Raw genomic sequence first — 25,322 nt, 5'->3', positions numbered from 1 at the left:
TAAATATTTCCTTTTTCATTACTCTGAGTCATGTAAAAGATTCAATCTTTGTTCAAAAACAGAAAGGTTTTCAATAAAAAATTTTTAGCTTTAAGTCTATATATTCAATAGACATTTCAGGATACTACTCCTCATTAAATGCATATAAAAAGATCTTAAATGATTTTCTTTGTATCTCAAGGAACACTCTGAGTAAACTGGGAAGATGCTTAATGAGAAATAAATCCTCTTTATGCATACAGTGATTACTGATACTTTTTGTATGGTGTTTCATAAACAGCTATGACCCAGGGGATGAAATGAACTATGTATTACGCTATGCTCCTGTTTTATCTCAGAGATAATGTATTACTGACTATTTGGCATACTGTACAAGCCACCTAAAAACTGGTTTAAAGCTCAACATGTCTTACATTTTCTTTACATATTATATCAAAATGCTAGCTGATTAGGTGAAATGTGTCTCGAAGAATACATGAATATTTTATAAATGATACATACCAATAATTTTCAAGAAGTCCCCAGATCCTTATCAAAATTTGGTATAAGTATGAGAAAAAGTAGCATTCAAATGAAAGGAAACATTTTCTTTTTTTGGAAGAAGAGGAGGAGAAGAGAAAATACTGAAGGGTAATATACTCCGTTTATGTATAATGTGGCAAAATGGCTCCATGAAACCATCCAAAGAATTGTTTTTCTCTTTTAGGATGAAAAGAGTACAGTATTCTTCATGCATGATAGGAACTTGGTCTGACTCTCGATTTGTTTCCATACCTGCTTAATGAGTTGGCCAGAAAATATTCACAAGTCATAACAAAGACATATCATCAGAGTATCAAGATTCCAATATCACCATGACCAGATGTGTAGAAGTAAAAACCTTGGCTTCTGGCTGGGTTTCTCACTATTGGTCTATAAAATGAGCATTAAATATTATTTGTTCTAGCTCTAAATGTCCTCCTTCTAAAAAAGCTGATCTAAGTGTGAAACACTTTCTCTATGGAAAGTTAATGAACACTATGAAGAAATGTTTTAGCTGCAACTGGCTGTTCTCCAGATAGTACATATGGACTCAGATGTCCAGTCACCTCCCATATAACTGGATTCTCAAGAACTGCAGTTGTTGAATACCAAAATACTTCTTTCCCTATACAATTAATATGCTACTTTTTTATAGTATTATCTAAGTGACAGAAAATTTTACATTAGTAATACTTAAGTAATACTATAGTTTTTCTAATAACTGAGAATTTGTGACAAACACCATAGCCATCTTGTAACTGCAAAAATCTTTACTGTTTTGGGATAAAATGGAGAAAAAAGCTACACATCATTAATATTAGGGAAGGTAAGATTCAGCTTGAGTTTGAATCCAAACATTATGCTACTATTACTGAATACATTAAATTAAGTTTAAATAAATAGAAATCTAATACGTTAGAGGGAAAAAAAATACACATTTTAAAAAAAACTATATACTTTAAAAATGAGAGAATAATGGAAAATAAAGAACACATGCTCTCTTTAAATTATTCTAGTTAAAAATATAAAAACAGAGCATTTTCTTTTCTCCCCTTATTGAAAGACATTAACAGAAAAGCCATGAGCGTGTGATACAAGAAATCTTTCATGTCCTTGCAGTAAACTTTAAAGTTATCATTTAAATGTTAGTGACTGCTTCATAAAACAAGTATCTATCTCATCAACCCTTAGATTTGTCCATTTGGGAAGAACATACGTTTTCCATTACAAATGTCTTAAAAAACGGCACTCTTCAATACTTATGTTACTCATACTCCTTACTCTACTATTATACAAAACCCTAGGTTTATCATGTCATTAAAGCAATGACTTGATAATTAGTATTCTATTATAATGTTATTTCAAATGGATCAAAATTCTGGATAATGTACTGTTATTTTATATGCTAATCAGGGTAGCATTAATTACTTAAGAACTCAACGCTCTGATTATGACACAGCCTCACTCAATTCACAGTATGAAACCAATTCTTATATGGTATCAATTCATGAAAAATATTATAAGACTATTCCAACATAAAGACTATTTCTAAGACTAAACCAGAGTTTGTTTTTAAAACTTTACATTGATATTTGTCACCAAAGATATTTCAACTATGTATTACTAAATCTATAAATTTTGTCCCTTCTACAAAATCAATAATGTATATACAAAGTCTCCTTACACAGATTAGGATAAATATGCAATTGTGGGATTTTTTCACCTCTGCTCCAATTTCAGCTGAATATTCTCTCACGTGGCAAAAATATTCAGGGAGCCCTAAACAAGGAACCAAGAATTTTTCAAATCTAAGACAATGAACAAAATAGGATTTGATAAATTTGCTTCATCAACAACTTTCTATTATCAGATGAGCATGAGACAAACAGCATTTTTACAATTTAATTTATTAGAAGATTTCTAGTCTAATACCTATTCATACAGGTAAGTCACTATGTGCAAGAAATATAATATTAAAGATGCAGAGTTTATACATAAAATATGAACATGAACTGGATAATTAAAGAAGAAATTCAATCTAATCTAATCTACTATATATTGAGGGCCTACACTATAGAAGGAAATGAGGACCCATTTTGATAGGGTACTTCAGTAGGTCTTTGGAATAAAGAGCTCATGCCGTTCAAGAAACTCATAGTGTAAGTGAGTTTTATGTGATATTAAGAAAAATAAAGGGATTTTATAAAAGGATACTATTCACAAGAAAAGGAATAGCTATTACTTTCTAAAATCATTTAGAAAAAGGAAGGTCTTGATAATACATCAGCACCACCTTTCTCAACAAATGCAACATATACACCCTACTATATATAAAATAGATAACCAACAAGGACATATTGTATAGCACAGGGAACTCTAGTCAGTATTTTGTAATAACCTGTAAGGGAAAAGAATCTGAAAAAAAAAAGATATATATGTATGTATAACTGAATCACTTAGCTGTACACCTGAAACTAACACAACATCGTAAGTCAACTATATATCAATTTTTAAAAATGCAGTTAGCAAGATGGGATAGGAAGTCCAATATTTTTTGCACCTTCCAGGTTGTAGTCATCAAGCTAAGCATTTAATATATTATTCTACATACATGATCTCATATCCTTACATCATCAGTAGGTATTATCCTGCCCACTTTATGGGTAAGAAAACAAAACCAAAAGGATTAAAGAACTTGCTGAAGAATAAGCAGCTAGCAGCAAGCAGTGCATACTTTCACAACTGTAGGCAAACTGTGCCCATCAGCTGATCTGCTTTCTCTCCCAACCCCCATGGCATGCAAAGGAAATGCTCAGACAAGCAACCATAAGCCATAGTAGCAAGGTAAGTGGCAACAACTAGACACGTATTATGAGATACCATTAATCTACAGTTTCTAACCTTCTTTTACCTTTCTCTCAGGATCTGTGGGTGCTCATGGTGTTAAACAGCTTTTATAGCTATTACCAGGCCTGGGGTGCTCTACACTCAATGAAACCCAGAAGCTTTACTGCCTAACAATGCCTCCCTCTCCCCCTCCCCAATGTTACTCCATAAGCACACTCATTAAGAATTTAATTACTAGATTCCAACATGCCTTTTTAGTGCCATGTTCTTATAAAATATATCCTATTTTCAAAGGCCAAGTGCTCAAGATTAATTTTGAGTTAAAAAAAACTATTATAAGTAATTTGTGTTTTCTAAAGGTCAAATCTTCATTTATAATAGGTAAAGATCTGGCTTTATTCACATAAAAATTGCAAACAATTTTTGAGTAGTTCTGTGTCATTCAGAATATGGTTTTGCAACAGTTAAGGAACAGCCCCCAAATCTCAGTGGCACGATGCAATAAAAATTTATTTGTACTCCACACTGCAAGATCAGCAAGAAGACTACGCTCATTCTAGTCACTCAGGAAACCAGGCTGGCAGATGCTCCATCTTGACATATTTCCTCAATCAGTGAGACAGAAATAAGGGCTATGGCAACTCACACACGGCCTCTTAAAGCTTCTGCCTGGAAGTCACATACACCACACTCATTCACATTCCTTTGACCAAAGATAGTTAAAGGTAGCTTCAAGGGTCAGTGAAGCATACCCCTAGCATGTGACCCAAGGTGGGGGGCAGGGGGAGGGTGGGTTTGATAGCAATCTGAAAATATTTGGCAATTAGCACAATGACTACCAAAATCTAACAGATAATTTTTCGCAAATGAGATAAAATATCTTCCTTAACAGAATTGGCACAATCTCCACAATTTACTTCGTATTTACCATGTGTCAGGCACACACAGGGGCCTTACCAGCATTGTCTCCAATCCTCAATGCAATCAGCAGAAGAGAAACTGTTGGTATTGAATGAAGTAATGGGCTCCAAGAGATTAAATAAATTGCTCAAGGTTGCACAATTAGTAAGTGGTGAAAGTGTAATGTGAATCCAGATTAATGTAATTCTAAAGTTTGCGCTCATTCCACTACAAAATTTGCTAACTTTATGGTACAATTAAAAGAAAAGAAAAGACTTTAAGGTTACATTTTTCCCCACTTGTAATTCAAACTAAAATGGCAGCATGGATGTTCAGAAATTACTGATGCAGATATAAATAATGGAAAAGAGACTTCTTCCAAGAGACTTCTTCATTTCCAAGCTATTACTGGAGGTAAGGGGGTGGGGTGGGGCACATGGGGAAGAAGTCCCCTGAATACAACTAGATTAACTAATACGAATTAATATTTCCAAGAAGATTCAAAGAAAAAAGCCTCCTTTTATCCGGTATTAGTGAAAAGCAGTGAGTCATATTCCCTTTATAAGAGTTCAATTAACTTGTGAATTGTATTGTCTACATCTTGACAGTTTCAAACATAGTTTATATCCTCTTTATCAAAGAAATAAGAAGGACAAAAGATTATACATTCCAAAAATTGAAAATTTTTCATAGTTTTGGCCTGCTAGAGCAAGTTATTTAAAAAAAAAAAAGCATCAAGGTTACCTTTTAAAAAATTTTTAAAAGAAAGAACAAAAAGTAAACCGCGCAATAGGTATGCATGATACAAAATTAAATTTGAGATGAATGGCAATTAATTGTTAGATAATCTTTTTCAATGAAATGAAAGAAAAAAGGTATTATCACATAGGTGGTAAACAAAGCCAATCTGTCCTCACAAGAGAATCTAGCCTGTTTGATGTTTGAAAATATAGTATTTGATGTAACACCATTTCAAGTCTGTCACAAATAAAATAAAAACCCAATATGAACATCCTAAATCCTCAAACAAAAGTTCTATTCCAAATACTCTACTGTCAATGAAATGTACTAAGCCTTCAGAGTCAGATTAAATCAAGCCTGAACAGAACTTATAAATTGTCAATAGGATATTAGTTCTTTTACTACATTTGCAATATTACAAAGAGCCAACAAAGAGGTAGACATAATTAACACAGGCTCCTATAAACATAATTCAGAATGTCTCACTTAAAAAGTCTGCGGTAATACAACTGTAAAAATTTTTTTTTGCAATTGAACATTGCCTATTATATATTCCCAAAATCGTTCATGTTACAAAAGGCTGATGCTTGGTATTATTTTTCTTTCTGTACACTGATATTATAATTCACTTGCAGAATATACTTTCTGCATGAGAAAATCTGGATAAATATACCATATTTTATATACATTTAAAATAACACTAAATTGTTTTTAAATACCATTAGACAGAAAAACTGTGTGTGTGTGTGTGTGTGTGTGTGTGTGTGTACATTGCCTCAGAAGACTTGTGACAAATACAGAAAAACATTTTAAAGCATGAATAATTGGAGAACTTCTTTGTCATCTATCTGGATTTGAATTTTAGCTCTACATTTGATAGGGCTGTCTAATCTTTTAAGCCTCAGTTTCCTCATCGGTAAGATAGGGCTACAAATACTATCTCTTAAAGCTCTTTGGAGGAAAATAATGCACGTAAAGTGTTTAACACAGTGCTGGGCACATAGTAAGGTCTCAATAAGTATTAGCTGCAGCTGCTACTACCTTGATTATCCTTTTAAAGGACAGATCAAATTTTCATAAAATATCTTTTTCCTTTTTTGAGCTACTATGGTGTTCAATCGTCTACTCTCTCATTTGGTACCAAGCATATATAAACTATTTATTTTTTGCTAGTATGTGTGTATAAGGAACACTGATTACCACATGCTCCCCACATATGCTGAAGTCACAGAGATTCTTGTGCTCTAACCAGAGAATGATGATAAGTGATGTCATAAGATTGAATTTAAAAAAATAATGTATTTGGGTAAGGTGACAATTACAATAATAAGAGTTAACATTTACTCTCTAATTACTATCTACCAAGTCGTTCAAACCTAGCAATAATCCTAAGTCTTATTATCAATCCATTTTAACACAAGCAAAGAACTGAGGCAAAGGGAAGATACTTGTCCAAGATCACACAGTTAGTAAGTGATATTCAAATCTAAGAAATAGACTCCAATTCCTTCATTCCTAGTCCCCTAAGTGGACCTTTATAAAGATCTTATAAATTATCTGAAAGAGTTTAGAACTTTACTCTGAGGGCACGACATTCATTGAATGGCTTTGAACTGGAAGCATAGGATTGGGATGCTCTCTGGTTATAGTTGGGAAACAAACTGTACAGGAGAGATAGCAGATGTGTGGAGACCTATGAGAAGGCAGTTGTGGTAACCAGGGCAACAGAGGCCTCGATTATGGAGCAGAGCACCAGTAGTGGGCACCGAGAGAGTCTCAGGGATTCAAGATATATTAAGGAGATAAAACAGATAATTCTCTGTGATTGAATACTCAAGGAGAAGTTTGAAATGCTGGCCAAATTTCCACCTAGAGGCAAATGAGTACGTGGCATTTCCATTCACACTTGAAGCAAAATAGAGTTCGGTGGAGAAGGGGTTTAGGAAAAGGGTTGAAGCAGAGGCAGTAAGTTCAATTTTGAAAAATTTATTTTGAGGGACAGTGAAACAATTAAGGAAGCAGTTTAATATTTGGACCTGAAGTTCAGGAGGAATCTGAGATATAGATCTAGATTAGGGGGTCATCCGTATACAAATGCTCATTGAAGCCATACAAATACATAAGATTACTCACAGAGAATATAAAAAGTAAGAAAAGCTGAAGTCTTAGAGAAGAATATTGAATATATAAATACTTAAGGGAATATACAGTTTTAAAAGAGAAGAGTGAAAAGAAGACGAAGGAGTGACTAGACTGTAGAAAAAGTATCAAGGGAACATGACTTCATGGAAACTAAGGAAAAGAGCGTTTTAAGAGATAAAAAGTGGGCAACAATTTCATAAGTAGGTGAGAGACCTTGTAAGATAAGAATATAAAGTGTCCATTAGGTTTAGTTACAGGGTGTCTTTGATGATCTCAGGGAGATCAATTTCAGAGGAAAATAAGATTACAGTGGCACATAACAAGGCCAAACAGCAAATGTGGATAATTTATTTGAGAAATTTGCCTGGAAAGAGGAACAAAGAAATAAGGTACCAAAGGGAAGGGTTCTTTTTCCCTCTCCTTCCCTTTCTCCCCCTCTCCCTTCCTTTCTTTCTAACATGTAAAACTAGTTATAAGCATTCCAACTTCTAAGATTTTGCTGATGCTATCAACTATATTTGCATTATTGTCCTCATCACCAACCTCTTGACCTCTTGTGTTTAAATTTTATTAATCTTTCAACGCTTTGATAAGATGTTACTTGTTAGAGAAACATTCGCTACACTTCCTAGTTAAAACTAATCACAGGGGCTTCCCTGATGGCGCAGTGGTTGAGAGTCCGCCTGCCGATGCAGGGGACACGGGTTTGTGCCCCGGTCCGGGAAGATCCCACATGCCGCGGAGCGGCTGGGCCCGTGAGCCATGGCCGCTGAGCCTGCGCGTCTGGACAGCGGGAGAGGCCACAGCAGTGAGAGGCCCGTGTACCGCAAAACAAAAAAAACAAAAAAAAAAACTAATCACAGTACCCTTCCTGTTTGTTGCACTTTGTTCATGCCATTATGTCATGACACTTCACATGCCATATTAAAGTAATTTATGTGTAATGTCTTAGTCCATTCAAGGTACTTTAACAAAATGTCATAGATTAGGTAACTTATAAACAACAGAAATTTATTTCTCAAAGGTTCTGAAGGCTGAAAAGTCCAAGATCAAGGCGCCAGCAGATTGGGTGTCTGGTGAGGGCTTGCTTCCTGTTCATAGATGGTGCCCTCTTGCTGGGTCTTCACAAGGCAGAAGGAACAAAGGATCGCTCTTGGGCCTCTTTTATAAGGACACTAATCCCATTCATGAGGGCTCTGCCCTTATAACCTAATCACTTCCCAAAGGCCCCACCGCCTAATACCATCACCTAGGAGGTTAGGATTCTAACATATGAATTTGGTTGGCAGGGGGTGGGGGATACAAACGTCCAGACTATAGCAAGAAATATTTCCTCTGGCAGACTGTGAATCTTTTTAATTTCCAAAACACACAGCACCGCACACAGTAAATACTCAATAATAAATATTTCCTGAGTGAAAAAAATCCAACCATCAAATATGTTATTACTATAGCAGATAGAAAAATAAAAGAGAAAGAGGAACTTCACAGAACTGTTCAAACACATCACCAATGCAAGCTCCCACTACCGGGCCTGTGATGACAGGGAGCTGGAGGCACTGTGATCTCGGGGAAAAGGTCACTTACCTCTCACCCTCGCTTCCCAGTGAGGCGCCGGAGTGCAGAACAGAGCTTCCCAGGAGGTGTGCCTGCAGCAAACGACTGAACGACACGACTAAGTCCTAATCCCCTCCTTACTTTGACTTTACATCATGGGGGTGCAGGGGAGACCTCTGGGGCGCCCAGGACCTGCGGCTGTAGGCAGCCTCAGCCGTTTACCCATTATGCTGTAAAGACACGCACTAACATTTTCTATGTATGGCATGATGCCAAAAAGATTGGGAACTACTGGTCAAGTCAGGTGGACTGAGAAATGAAGAGAATAGACTCTGAGGTTAGAAAGACCCCAATTCAAATCCAAGCTGTTTACTTCTAGTTATACAATCATTGGCAAGTTACTTAACCTCTCAAAGTCTCAGTTTCCTCACATGTAAAAGGGAGAAAATATCAGTACCTACCCTAGTGGGTAGCGGGTAGTGGTGAGGATTAACCCAAAACTGTTTATAAAGCACTTAGTGCAGTGCCTGGTACACAGTAAGCACTCGGTAAATATTAGCTAGCCATAATTATTTAATTTTTCATCAAAGCCCCACTATCCACAGATCTTTTCAACTACAAGATAGGGGCAAACTGGCTCTGAAGCTATGAGAGACACAGACTAGTATGGTGCAATTTTTTTGGTGGGGGGGGCCACGTCATGGGGCTTGCAGGATCTTAGTTCCCCAACCAGGGATGGAACCTGGGTCCCTGACAGTGAGAGTTCTAACCACTGGACTCTCAGCTAATTCCCCAGTGTGGTGGATTTTTTAAGTCATATGAGCTTATGCGACTTACATGTAAAATTCTTAATAAATGACTCCTTCAAAGCTGATAAAATCTAGATAAATATCTCTTCCTCAGATTCATCATATTCATCTCTCTCACTACTGTGTTGTTAGCTCTTCCCATAAGAATTTTAAACTTTTCCTAATTATGCTACGTACCCAGAAATCTGACTTTCTGCACTATATTTCCTACAGAAAAGTATTACAAATATGTGAGAATATAGACAGGTTCAACTTGGGGTACATTAGCATTTTTTTCATTACTTTATGCTCCAAATAAAATTGGGTGCTGAAAGCAAGTGTGATGTGCCCAAAATGTGGTCTGTCTAATCACTCTCACTTTGTAGCTGACCCCTTACAGAGAAGACATAACTGACAGGTGAACAAAGTGGGAAGAAGACGCTGGAAAGAAGAGAGATGCTGAATCTAAACAAAAGGTTCAACAGCCAAGAATAGGGAACACAGCTTTATAGGGTTAGAAATAGGGCAAGAGGTCAAGATCTGGAGCAGATCTGGATATTATTAACCAGTAAAAACAGTTAAGTCCAAAGGAATTATGATTTGGAAAGAACACTTTTAGACAAAACAGAACCTATACAAGGTACATATGATCACCCTAATATCTATCTAATTCATGTATGGAACAAGAAGAAATAATATTTGACTGCTGGGATGAGATTAAGCAGAGCAGAATTAGAACTCATATTCAGCAAGCTAGAAAAGGAGACTTGTGGGAAGATAATGTTTTAGACACACAGTAAAATTCTAGTCTAGTCGATCTCTTTTATGACAACAGCTGTTCGTAACATTCCAATTTCTGCTTTATGTCAGAGTTTCATATTTCAATTGTAGCTTATTATTACTGTGGCCAATTTGATTTGAAAAATAAGAATGTCAAATCTATATTCTATAACATAGTTTCAGACTCATGAAATTTCAAGTACTTCACAGCTTTAAAAAATAACAACCCCCTTTTATAAATCTCTTTGGAAACCTAGCCTATTTTTTCCAACAAAATGAACTTCAATACTAGAAATAAAACAACATTCCCAAAGGTAATAAACACAGAATAAAATTTAAGATGTTTCTGATTTCCTACATGAAATTAATATACCTTAAATTTAGAAGATTGAATTTAAATGACAATTGACTATATCCAGTGAGCTTAAGCCTGGAAATACACTGCAGAAATTAAAATAATTGAAATCCTTAAAATGTACAAACAGCTGTTCAAATAAAGCTTTAATACATATCTGTTTACGTTTCATAAAGGAAGCAGTGTTCAATTCACGATAAAAGATCAGAGATGATTATAAATATATGCTAATGTAGAGTTTCTTCCTCTTAAGAAATTATTAATAATGTATTAAGAAGTAGTAACATAAATTTAATTCTGTTCTAAAATACTAGTCATACACACATTTGTCACACTTAATATGATGAATACTTAACGTTAAGTGCCATAGTGCAACGCTAGTTATTTCCTTGACATTCTGTATTAAAACAAAAAAAGCAGAAAACAAAACCAAACCAAAAAGATAAGAAAAGAAACAGGGTGGAGAAGAGGGAGGGAGGCGAGGAAGAGAGGGAGAGAGAAAGAGATTGAAACACAGAGACAGAAAGCATAGCCATGTGACTACAAAGTAGCTTTTATCCTCCTTTCTGGTTTAAAATCTAGTCACAAGAAGGGAATTCCAAAGATCCCTAATAGCAGCAATCAGAAATATTTATAATTTTAAATAGAAAGATGAATAATCCCATGAGATGGTATTTCTCATATAGTTAAAACTATTTCATACATAAAACCCAAAATATCCATTAACAAAATTTTGAACAAACTTCTATCTTCCTCAATTTCTAGGTCTTTCTGTTTAATTTAATTTCTCTCTCAAAAAGGCTTTCCATCACACTGTAGTATTTAAGAGTACAAAGCAAACAAAGAAAAACCTGAATCTTTGTATTTAAGAGTACAAAAATAACTGAATCTTTTGCTATGTTCTTCACATAAATTTCAAAATATTCGACTGTTTTGAAACAATTTACGGTATTTAAAGTAAATTATTCAAAATTCTACTTCTACCTCAGTTTCTAACCACTGAATGAGCTAAGACAAATCACAAAAATCCTCAGAGATTTCATTTCTTCACCAGAAAAGTGACAATGTTGTGATACATAATTTCTAATTTGCTCCCCACTGTAAAAATCTATGATCCTCTGAAACATTAAGTCTTGGTATTATTCACTTGAAAGGAAAATACTTTTATGAAACTTTGCAACATATCAAACTCACTGAAAATAACACTGAATCAGCATATATGCCATGAATTCTTGAGCCTCAGTTATTTTTAGGCTAGAATAAATAAGCATCAAGATATATGTAAAATATATAAACTGGTTCCTATCATAAAAGTATGACTCTGAAGTTTGGCTCTACTAGGATAAATAAAATGCAAAAAACCCCAATTTTTTTAAAAGTAGAAACCAAATCTTGAGGACTTTAAGGCATTGAAAAAACATCCTCAAAGAATGGAAAAGAGGACAGTTGATGATGGTACTGCAGAGACAAAAGATGTTAGTAAATATATACATATATATTTTTTTGCGGTAGGCGGGCCTCTCACTGTTGTGGCCTCTCCCGTTGCGGAGCACAGGCTCTGGACGCGCAGGCTCAGCGGCCACGGCTCACGGGCCCAACCGCTCCGCGGCATGTGGGATCCTCCCAGACCGGGGCACTAACCCGCGTCCCCTGCATCGGCAGGCGGACTCTCAACCACTGCACCACCAGGGAAGCCCAGTAAATATTTTTTAAATGTGCTCTTTACAGTAAAAATTCTCTTATGCAATCTCCATTTAAGAGATTACATTTAATATGATAAATTATCTTAGATTCTCTATTTTCTCTGTAAAATGTTCTAACATTCACATTGACTGCTGGAAGATAAAACACCCACTACTAAATATGACCACATACGTCAGTTCACACTAGTTGAGTTACATGCTCGCCAAGAATCAGCTGTGCTTATCCCCAAATGTGTTTATGTCATTTGTATTTGTTAATGTAATTATGTAAATGACCTACATATTACATAAACCAAAAAGGAAAAAAAGTTTTTTTCCATGGAAACTGAGTTTACTGTTTTGGAAAGACAATACCTTATAAGTATGATTTATACAACAAAAACAACTCAGAACCCCAGCTGGGGAACTCCAACTCAAACAAAATGCCTTGGTAAATGAGCAGATATTTGTCTGTGCTAGGGTGAAATGAAGTACTTAAAGTACACATGTATGAGTATCTTGGAGATGCTGTTAGTAAAAAACAAATCTCATGCCATTGCCATGAGGACAGCTTACCCTAAATAGCTTTTGTCTCCTCAGCTTGGACATCAGTATGAATACATGCAAAGCAGAACTGCCCTAACTGACTCACAGACCTGCAATGGGGCACAGAGCTGACCCAGCCAACTTGTTTGTTATATGCCACTACAATTTTACGGTTGTTGCTTACATAACTGCTGACTGATACAACACTAAACAGGAAAAAATAAATATTAATAGCATATAAATTTATAGGAGCATATAGCTCCTATAAATCAGGGCAAAAAATTAAAAAATAAATAATGGGTAGAGGGCATGAAATCAAAACGACTAATAAACCAATGAAAAGATGTTCCACATCACTAGTCATCAGGGAAATACAAAGTAAGGCAAAAATGAGGCATTACCTTTTAGATTATTTGATTGACAAGGTAAAAATCACTGACATGAACTAAGATTGGGAGTCAACAAGCAGTCTCGGAAGGAAAGTAGATTGGTAGTGCCTTTTATGGAGGACTATCTGGTAGTATTTATCAAAATTAAATACATCCAGTATATTTGACCCAGAGAATCCATTTGTAGGTAACTATCCAGCCTACGGAAACAATGGAACATGCACACAAAGGTATTTTTAAAAGAATGTTCACAGTTGTACAGTTTGTAATAGTGAAAAACTGCAAACAGTATAAACGTTAATAGGGCTTCAAGTATTACTTATAGATTTATAATTTTTTGCAGCACCTAAAAACAATGAGGTAGATTCATATATAGTGACATATAGACAGAACCCTAAAATACATTATTAAACAGAGAAGTACTGCAGAAAATACATAATATGTGATCCTATTGTAAAAAATAAATATAGACATAGGTACATAGATATGTATAGAAAGAATTCTGGAGGGATATATGCCAAAATGTCAAGATAGTTTTGAATGAAAAAAGAAGCAGGAAGAGGGAGTTGGATAAAGGGGGAAAGAACTTTCACTTTTTACTATATACACTGATGTTATTTGAATTTTTTGAAAGAACTTAGCAGTGTATTACTTGTACAATTAACAAATTATTAAAAAAAAGAGGAGACTTGCTAACTTTTAGATCAGAAAAGTCTCTCATCCATTCACCTATTGAATAACAGGCTCATCATTTTTACCCTACATAGATAATGTGCAGTTAAAACTGGGGTAAAAAAAGTAAATTACATCTTAAAATTCTGAAAGAAGTTGATGCTGAGAAGAAAGTTAAGAGGGAGAAAAGGAGACCTAATAATCTTTAAGCATCTAAAGTGATTATATGAATAGCTGTTTTCTATTTCAACTGAGAAAAGGCCCTTAGGGTGAGCCCATTTCCTTTTAGTAGAGATTTGGGATATTCGGGAAATATGTCCTGACTCTTCATGCTGTGAACTACTAGAACTGGTTAGCAAGAGAGGCAGAGGGATTAAATTCTCAGGGTTTTTTTCTTTTTTTAGTTGCAGGTTTTAAGGAAAATTTTATCATTTATTTCTTGATGTGACTCACAGCTTTGCTACTCAGAGTGTGACCCCAGGTCCAGCAGCCCTGGCATCACCGGGGAACCGAGAAATGCAGAAGCTAACACCCTGCCCAGACCTACTGAACCATAATCTGCATTTTTAATAAGATTTCCCAAATGATCTGCATGCACACTAAAGTTTGAGAACTCCTTTAAAGCCCTTACATCAGACATTTACATTTGTAACAGTCCATATGTCTTGAACATTTAACAAGTGCATACTTCGGAATCGGTAAAAAGAAATATTTCATTTGATAACAAAACCTTTCTTTTTCATCCTTATAGATACTATTTCTGCTTTTCCAAATAACGAAAAAAGTAATACAATTTTTTAAGGCCTATATTCTTTCAAGGTGAAAGCCATATCAGTCCACATCACCTTCATTCACACAGTTCTTCTAATCATTAAAATATAATAAAAGACTATGAGAGATGTAAGCTAAAATCCAAAAGAAATAGATAATAACTTCAATAAAGTGATCAAAAACTTTAATGATCTTTAAATTCTCAGAACTCAAGTAATTTCAATTTGGCTGGCCTGCTGTAATAAATCTCCCTACATGTTTCATACCAGTAGAAGCTGCTGGTGATTTTACAAGATGAGGTGAGGAGAGTCTCATCTTTCATAAGAATCCCTGAAAATATCCTATAATGACACCCTGCAAGGAAGGTTTGTCCAAAATATCAGGATTGGGAATTATCCAATTCCAAAAGCATTTTTTAACACTCAAGCAAGAAAAAGAAGTCAGGATAGCAACTGTGCTAATATTAGAGCTTGATGTTTTTGTGATAGAAGAAATCAACGTGATGAGCTCAACTGCTCTCCATCATCTAATTCTGAATATCATTATTCTTCTGAACATGCCCAAGGAGCTCAAAACCGTAAGAATTACATACTCCATTTCAGTGAACAAATCTCTTCAGAAGCATTCCAGGGCAGCTTGGATTCAGAGGTCCTGGGCTGCCGCAAGCAACTTATTCTCTAAGGCCTGAGAACCCAAAGCTATGTTCTTCTTTTATTTTAGGATGACAGGAACATGACAAACAGCCAGCATTCAGTCACCATCAAGGCCCCACCAGTACAAAGAGGCTTTGTGATTGACAAGAGAATATAAAAAAGGGAGGAGACCCACTTTTTCCTTCCTCTAGGGAAGACTCCAGCTGAAATTTTAGAACTTAAAAGCGTCTCCCATTTAGACTAGTTCACCTTGCAGGTAAACACTTCCTGGTTCAGTGACTCAGTCACACATGAGAAACAGAATCTGCGCTGAAAATTGATAATGGTGGAAAAATATTGTTTTACTGTGAATTTCAGCTCAGGGCAGCTGTGATATACTTCCTCTTCTAGTAAGCTGTCACTGAACCAGTACAGCATGAAAAGTAGGCTTCATACATGGATATTTCACTTGACGTTTTAAGGATACAGATTGGAATCAATCCAAATATTTCCCATTTTTGCTATCTGTGATTTCTTGAAAAAAATCTAGATTCGATCATGAAAAAGGAAAAATATGATGTATTAATTGAATATTAATATTTCCTTCTATGTCCTTCTATTCATTTCAATAAATTTCCATGAGGACAGTGATTTTGAAACACCTCCCCCCAAATAAACAGAAAATACAGCAAAATTCTTCTTCAAAATATAATCAATATCACTATATAATCAAATACAATCTACGAAATACATACTCAAAATATAGTAATCAGGTTGTGAACTGATAATGTATATTTCCAAAGACTGTAAATTTAATTTCCATTCAAACCCAGTTGGAATGTATTAGCAGTGGACTTCATGGGTATTTAAAGGGCATTCTGATGGTCACAGTCTTTAAATGGCAATTGGTGACTTTTCAGGTTGATCAGCAGTAATGCATTAGACTGAGACGTGAGAATATATTCACTAGAAGCCTAAACATTTCAGATAAATAAATGTATCTCCAGTTTTCAATCTTGTCTTTCTCCACCTAATAAGGACATTTGCTATTATACCACATCTGCAGATATTTCTGAAATTAGTCTTCGTTGGCAGTCCTATAAAACTTTTTTTTTTTTAACATCTTTATTGGGGTATAATTGCTTTACAATGGTGTGTTAGTTTCTGCTTTATAACAAACTGAATCAGTTATACATATACATATGTTCCCATATCTCTTCCCTCTTGCGCCTCCCTCCCTGCCACCCTCCCTATCCCACCCCTCCAGGCGGTCACAAAGCACCGAGCTGGTCTCCCTGTGCTGTGCGGCTGCTTCCCACTAGCTATCTACCTTATGTTAGGTAGTGTATATATGTCCATGCCTCTCTCTCGCTTTGTCACAGCTCACCCTTCCCCCCCCCATATCCTCAAGTCCGTTCTCCAGTAGGTCTGTGTCTTTATTCCTGTCTTACCCCTAGGTTCTTCATGACATTTTTTTTCTTAAATTCCATATATATGTGTTAGCATACGGTATTTGTCTTTCTCTTTCTGACTTACTTCACTCTGTATGACAGACTCTAGGTCTATCCACCTCATTACAAATAGCTCAATTTCGTTTCTTTTTATGGCTGAGTAATATTCCATTGTATATATGTGCCACATCTTCTTTATCCATTCATCCGATGATGGGCACTTAGGTTGTTTCCATCTCCGGGCTATAAACTTTTTTTAAACTGTACTTTTCAAATATTATTACCAAGTAAAAAACACCCTAACTCATAAGTATCAAAGACAAATTTCCATCTTATTAGGACAATGTTGTAATAACAATCTCATATAAACTTGTGGCATCTACTGTAAGCTTCCTCATTACTTCCCTTCTAATTCTAAAGTGTAGTGTCTCAGAACTAAGAGTATGCATATTTTAAACGGCAGTTCTGACAATTCTGGAAAGAAAGCTTGCAAGCTTTGTGGTGCACTTGTCCGTCATTCTCCATGGGAACACTCCTCCTTCAAATATACTTGAGAAGAAGTTAAGTTTCCTGGGGTTCTCTCTCAAGAAATGCCTATGTACCCACAAAAACACAGTAGCATCCCTGAGATGTGGCAACCAGAGGAATGTTAAATGGTGATAACACAGAAACACCATGCCGCTGTGCAATAAAGATCTATTTCCAGATCAGAGTTTTATAACAGCTTAATAGATATAATTCACATACAACTCACTATTTAAAGTGTATCATTCAATGACTTTTTATATATTCACAGGTCTGTGTAGCCATCGTCATAATTACTTTTTGAACATTTTCATCACCGTTTATAAAACAAATACCAATTAGTAGTAATTCCCCATTCCCCAAAAAGCCTCCTAGCCACAGGCAACACAAATCTACTTTCTATCTCTATGGATTTGCCTATTCTGGACATTTCATATAAATGGAATCAAACAATATGTGACCTTTACAGCTCAGAGTTAAATAATAAAAACAACTAATTTTATTGAGAGTTTACAATGTGGCAGTCATTTAATACTCACAGTAATTCCATGAGGTGAGTACTGTTATTATCCCCACTTTAAGATGAGAAACCTGAGGCACAGAGAGGCTGAGCACCTGACCCAATATCACAAAGAAGTTAGATGGAGAGGGTTTGAACCAACACAGTCTGGCTCAAGAGTGCATGCTTTTAACCAACTCTGCTACCTTAGACTGCCCCTTGATTAGCTCTAGGAAAACTCCAACAGTAGAAAATAATGGAAACAAAGAGTCAGGCGTGAAGAAAACAGTGAATTATAGCGTTCCTCATAACTGGTAAAACAAGGAATTAAACTTAACTGCTTCCAATCTGAGCATTTTTATTAGCAAAAGTCCAGTCTAAGAGCTTTCTATGATCAGTAATAAATGTCATTGTTATTCATGAAAATAAAACTGCAACAAGTTTTTGAAAGGCAGCTGACCACTTCTGACATGATTGTGTCCCATTAAGTTCTTACTTTAGTAGTTGCATTTTAAGTGCATACCATTTCTCCATACAATATTTCCCTTTGCCTTCTACTAAAAGCAATAAACATTTGTATATGTTAAAAATTTCAGAGCCATTTCTTTATCATAGCCCAAATACCTCAAAAGCTAGCAGGCAAAAAGTGAAAACAGACTTGCCACAACTTTCATCCATAGCTGGAGAACATTCACCCAATGGGCAGAATAATGTTCTCCCCTCAAAAAGAAACTCACATTACAGTCATGTGACCTGGTAATAAGCCTTGCATTCTTGGAGGAAGTGATTCACAACATTTATGAACCTATGTTTTCTCACCTTTTCTATTTGCTTTGAAGAAAGCAACAGTCCTAACATTCTCTTTACTTTCTCTTTTCATAGGACAGATTTTGCATTTTTTAGTAAGCTGACTGGTTTTGGGTGCCAACTACATTAGTGCCTTGTTCCACCTGCATATATTTTCTGAGGAATATTGCTTTCACAAGCCCATGTCGACTCATTAAAAACTCACCTTTTAAGAATGACAATGAACTTAGGAAGCCAAAGGCATTAGATTTTTCTACTTCCTACCTTTTCTATATATCAGTCCTCTTTCACTTAAACTGTGTGTCCAAGGCTTTCAAACAAAGCTTCAATTTCCTCTTAATCATTTATCATGATCTCTTCCAGATAAGTAGGTTTAACAATCTAGCCATGCATGTAGACATTTTGGACTGAATCTTAGACCATTTCTCTTTTCTTTCCCATTCCCCAATTTGTCAATCTCTCTTGCTTGTGCAACCTTCTCTTAACCACTTAGTCTCTCTTGTCTAAATAAGTAAATAGACAAAGAAAAGAAGGAATACAAAAGGAAAACCCTTAATCCTATTACAACTTGCCCTATCTTTCTCCTCTCAAACTTTCTGAGTTTATTATACTCATTCTACTTCCACATCTCACACTTTTTTACATTTTCTTTTATTTATTTAAAAAAATTTTCCCAAGTTTATTAAGAAATAATTGACAAATATAATTGTATTTTAAAGTATACAACATGTCACATTTATTTCTCAATCTACTATCCCAACTCAACTACAGAAGTTTCTCTAGCAGGTTACCACTGATCACCAGGTTGCTAGAGCAAAGAAACAGCTCTTAACACTTACCTTACTGCATATGTCTACAGCATTAACACTAAATATAATTTCATTCCTCAAGTTCCCTATTTTAATTAACTTTCTTTCCTAGTTTAAAAATAACAATCACTGCTCGCAGCTCTATTTTTTTTGCTAAGATAACAATCACTGTGCTAGGTGCTCACATGTATTAGTCCAGTAGTTTTTCACATGGCTGGTTGTTACCCATTAGTGGATCGAAACAGCTTTTTAATAACAATTTTTTTTTTTTTTTTAATTTGGCTGCGGTGGGTCTTCGCTGCTGTGCGCGGGCTTTCTCTAGTTGCGGCGAGCGGGGGCTACTCTTCGTTGCGGTGTGCAGGCTTCTCATTGCGGTGGCTTCTCCTGTTGTGGAGCACGGGCTCTAGGCGGGCGGGCTTCAGTAGTTATGGCACACGGGCTCAGTAGTTGTGGCTCGCGGGTTCTAGAGCGCGGGCTCAGCAGTTGTGGCGCACAGGCTTAGTTGCTCCGCGGCATGTGGGATCTTCCTGGACCAGGGCTCGAACCCGTGTCCCCTGCAGTGGCAGGCGGACTCTTAACCACTGCACCACCAGGGAAGCCCGAAACAGCTTTTTAAATAAATGAAATAAATTAGAATAGAAAATATCCAAATGTATTACACGTAGCAAGTTTACATACTATTCTGGGAAATTTATGGGTCTGCATGAATAGTCACAATATAAAAGGTAGTTCTGGGACTTCCCTGGCGGTCCAGTGGTTAAGACTCCACACTTCCAATGCAGGTGGCACGGGTTCGATCCCTGGTCAGAGAACTAAGATCCTGCACGCCACACGGCGAGGTCACAAAAAATAAAGGTAGTTCTTACTTTGGGTGACATCCAAAAAAGTTGGAAAGATGTTGCTTCTTATGTAATTCTCACAATCCTACCTATGAGGTCCATATAGCAATTTACACTTTTTAATAATGAAGAAGCTGAGGTATAGAGAAGTTGTATAATTTGTCCAACATCAAACTGCTAGTGTGACAATCAAGAATAGCCTCTATTGGGCTTCCCTGGTGGCGCAGTGGTTGAGAGTCTGCCTGCCGATGCAGGGGACACGGGTTCGTGCCCCAGTCCGGGAAGATCCCTCAGGCCGCGGAGCGGCTGGGCCCGTGAGCCATGGCCACTGAGCCTGCGCGTCCGGAGCCTGTGCTCCGCAACGGGAGAGGCCACAATAGTGAGAGGCCCGCGTACCGCAAAAAAAAAAAAAAGAATAGCCTCTATTTATCTCCTGAACTCCAAATATACAAATGATATCTGTATTTCTCTATGTGAACGTCCTAAAAGCAACTCAATCTCAGTCTTTGCTAAACCTGTATGTAATTTCCACACATTTTCTAATTTGCTCACCTTCTAGTGTTTTGCTCTTCCTCATCCAAGCAGGAATCCTCCTGTCTTAGATAAATCAACTCTTCATCATGTCATTACCATAACCCTCAGTCATGTCCTCACCATTTCTCTCCTGAACAACTGCAGCAGTTGTCCTCCCATTACCTGTTATGCCCCCTCCAAATGCCTAATTCATTCTCTGCATTGCTGGAAGTAATCTCCTTGAACTAAAAATCTAATTATTTAGGGCACACTCTCCCAAACCTGAAGAAAACTTTTAAACTCCAAATGCCATATATAATTTTCTAGACTGGACTTTTGTGTAGTTTTAGGCAATACTTTAAAAAATAAAACCTAACTGATATTTATAAAGGATTTTTTAAAAATGAGTAAATGGTTGAAAGACCCAGATCAAAAGTTCTTTACTTTTTGTTAGTTCAAAGATACAGTTCATGTAAACAGATTCAAGGACAATCATAAATGTCTTTCACTCAAGAACTATAGGTTGTCCAGCCAATAAATAGTGTCGTTTTCGTAAATTAAAAAACAACAACAACAACACTACATCCATATGTTGAGACTAATGAAATAGTTTATTATTTTTGCCTTCACAGAATAGCACAAATTCATGGAATAGCAGTCATCAATACTGTTTCTAAATATGTATTTAAAGATATATATGTATAAAACACAACTACAATAAACTTTAATTTGCACTGGTTTCTAACTAAAAATCCAATGCTTTCCAATGTTTATGGCAGATTAAGGTAGGTCTATTGTGAATCAGTCATATATATAGTCTGTAGATTATCTACTATGACAAGTCTGAGCCTTTCAATCTACATGTTTAAACAAACTGCTGCCTTTGCACAGGCAGGTGGAAAGAATTTCTAGCTAGGCACGCACTAAGATGGGATCAAAGTTGTCGTAATACACTTTATGATACTATTTTAAATTAAAGAAAAATGAAGCTCAATTATTTCATTTTTTTAAAATATTAGTGTTCTTCATACACAGATCACTAATGCTGAAAACAAAACCAATAAAATAATGTTTAAAAGGGTTGCATGTTTCATTGTTTTTTTTGTGAGCAGGATTAAGTGTAACAGTTTTGTTGTAGTGTCTGTGTTATTGTTGATTCTTTCCTTTGTTTCTCAATTAAAACAAAAAAGAGCTGGTGGTTCAAAAGAAACTCATTTCTTTTCTCAACATGACTGTTGGGAAGATCCTAAGCAAGACTGAATCAATAATTATGATGAATCCTTTTACTTAAAAAAAAAAAATTAGGTTGCTTTACCCATAAATACACACTTGGAAGTAAAGAAATGTTTTGAAGAGATGCATTAGGCAAAATATTCTATCAACTTTTCAACTATGACTCCTGCTTGGCCTGAACTGATAGTGACAGACATGCCCTGAGGCGAAGCTGTGACAATAACATACAAAATAATAAAATGCTTAAACAAAGGAGGCAGAACTATTATGAAGAGTGCCCCCTGGGGTTGAACGGAGAGCCTTTTTCTTTCAAAACACTCTTCAAAATATTGTACCCCAATTTATATCAATAGACAGCTGGATGGCTGGGTGTCCAGATGGCCAGCTGGCTAAGAACTGGAACAAAAAACTGAAAAACACTTTCTCTTCACATATTACCTTTCCTCCACCCAAGCCTCTGAAGTGTTCCCAGGATTCCAGTTGAATATAAGTCATATTTTTGGCATACAGATTAAAAATCAAGATCACCATGTATGAGATAATGTATGTGAAAAGAACTATACCTATAAAATAACTATTAAGAGCTACTAAGAGCTATGCAAAAGACATTTTCATTACACATTTTAATAACCATGGCTTCAATACTCTGAACATTGTGTTGCTTTTTAAGTAAATTCATACTATAACCATCACATCCTATGTCGCTTTTAGAAAATACTTATGGAACTACTTCCTCAAGTTCTTTCTTTAAAACAAATAAAATTGGCACATTTTTCTCTCTATTGAAAGGGGGTTCTCATTTCCCTTTTTCCCATTTATGGGTTAGGATAAAAACACAAGTTGGGGTTTCCCTGGTGGCACAGTGGTTGAGAGTCCGCCTGCCGATGCAGGGGACACGGGTTCGTGTCCCGGTCTGGGAAGATCCCACATGCCGCGGAGCGGCTAGGCCCGTGAGCCATGGCCGCTGAGCCTGCGCGTCCAGAGCCTGTGCTCCGCAACGGGAGAGGCCACAACAGTAAGAGGCCCGTGTACCGCAAAAAAAAACCCCAAAAAAACACAAGTTGACATTTCTAACATAAAATGTTTCCCTTATCCTCTTCTTAAAAAAGGTTACTATAAATGGAGTCATAGGGACAATATCATTTGATATTTAATGATCTAATTTCATGCAACTAGAATTAAAATAATTGTTAATAAATGGAATAAATGTGTCCTCAAATATCTACAATATATTTAAAATAAAGTTTGAATTTTAAAAATAAAATATTCTAATGGAATTAGACTTGCTAACTCCTATTGTTCATTCTAAACACTTGCTAGAGTTCAGACAAACATATAACATTGTTTTCTTCGGTTGCAGTACTTTATAAATGGTTTTATTTTACCATTTACCAAACCTCTTTTGTTGAGTTATTCAAACTAACTTCTGCCAAGAACACTAGGAATTTGGTGATAGTGCTTCTTTTTGGAGAAAAACAACCCCTTTCCTCAGAAAATTGAAAATGTTTATCTTGGCACTAAAACCTTGTATTGAGCCTTCTGGAAAGTATTTTAAATTGTTGTTTTTAACCTAGACTCTGTGACTGAAACAGGAAAAGCTTCCGTAGCTCTGCACCAAAATACATATTTATAGGGTTGATTTTCTTTCTACACCAAAAATACTAGTTTGATGGCAGCAGTTTTCAAAGTATAATATCCTAGGACCATGCCTAACATTGGGCATTATCACTATATTCAAGACAATTTGTTTTTTAAACCTCAAAAACTTCTGATGTCTAAGAAATGCTAAATGTTGATCAAATATGCTATAAGTGCTATATTGGGAAGGACTGTTTCACTTAACTACCTGGTCTGTTAGGAATTTTCACACACAAAATAAATTTTATTTGATGCTGTAATTTCCTCCTGTGCATGCCAACAAAAGATATGTTTCTAAGTCTTTATCTTTTTTTTTTACATTTCTCCCACTAGGTATGCTTTAGCTTCAGATTAGACAGCATTAAGATAAATCCTTGAACTTTTTGCATTACTGTCCTAATAATGTGTCTGAATACAATTAAGAAATCTTTGGCAATTGATGAAATGAAAGAGTCATTGTTCTTAACTCCCCTACCAAACCCCTAAATTGCTAGAATATACGAAAGAGACTACAGGAGTTGTAAGGTGTATATGAAAGTATATTAAAAATGGTAGGTCATACAATTTCACAAAGACCCCCAGATAGCTGCAACGATTTTTCAGTCGCTAATAACTGACATAGAATACTATGCACTCCATCATGAATACGTCCTTCCCACCTTAAAAACTTCATCCATTTTTTTCCTTCTAACATCTTGTCTGTCCTTTACAAGAAAAATTACAGCACCATCATCATTTTATACTTGCATATAACATTTTTTATAGTTAAAGGAAGTTCAAATTATATCATTGTGTTTATCAAGTATTTATTAGAATGTTCTCACAGGAAATTAGTTGTTTAAACATTCTGCTATGGTTGAATTGCCTTATTTAGGTTAAACAAAAAAAGATAAAGATATCTACTAAATACATCTTACTAAAATCCATAACTGTTTTTGTCAATCAAGTGCAATTTTTTTTTTTTTTTTTTTTCCGGTCCGCGGGCCTCTCACTGTTGTGGCTTCTCCCGTTGCGGAGGCACAGGCTCCGGACTCAGCGGCCATGGCTCACGGGCCCAGCCGCTCCATGGCATGTGGGATCTTCCCGGACCGGGACACGCACCCACGTCCCCTGCATCGGCAGGCGGACTCTCAACCACTGCGCCACCAGGGAAGCCCTCAAGTGCAAATTTTAATTTTAAAAGCCTAGAACTTCCTGCTGTGATTGAATTCTGCCTATATCCAGAAAAATCAAGAAAGAGTCTATTCAAATGAGTTTAATAAGAGTGAAACAAATAGGAATTACTGGTATTACAGAAAATGACGATAATGAAGGAGTGGGCTCTTCCTAATCAAAAATCCAACTCCCATACTGTTGTGTTTTTATGACAATGACAGGCACCATTTTTACTGGCATTAAAATTCTGAGCCATCCTAACACTCCCCCACATTCCTCAGAGTCTCAGTATCAATGAAAAACGCAACTCTGACATAATGGACTAACTTGATATTTTACAGACAGTGATTAGTATGCTAGGTTACGTTCATAAAAGATTTAGATTAAGCCCTACCATCACTTTTTTCTCATTTAAATTTAAAATGTTGATTGTTTTATAAGGTGAGCGAAGAATATCTAAAATCAGGTCCACAATAAACAGAAATTCAAGATCTGAGGACTATTATTTACATATTCAGTTTTCCAAGAT

The 25,322-nt window shown here is 35.9% G+C and overlaps 1 protein-coding gene across 3 annotated transcripts in view; it reads right to left on the bottom strand.

Annotated features, from left to right (window-relative positions):
• TMEM135 (transmembrane protein 135) overlaps window positions 1-25,322 on the bottom strand; it is a 256,453-nt gene that overhangs the window by 63,845 nt on the left and 167,286 nt on the right. The window lies entirely within an intron of this gene.

This window comes from Delphinapterus leucas, chromosome 7, assembly GCF_059928025.1.
Source record: "Delphinapterus leucas isolate spDelLeu-1000000601 "Yukka" chromosome 7, BTC_Dleu_Yukka2, whole genome shotgun sequence".
Classification (NCBI taxonomy): Eukaryota; Metazoa; Chordata; class Mammalia; order Artiodactyla; family Monodontidae; genus Delphinapterus; species Delphinapterus leucas.
The sequence above is the reverse complement of the archived record's forward strand: the minus strand, read 5'-3'. Positions and strand labels throughout refer to the sequence as shown.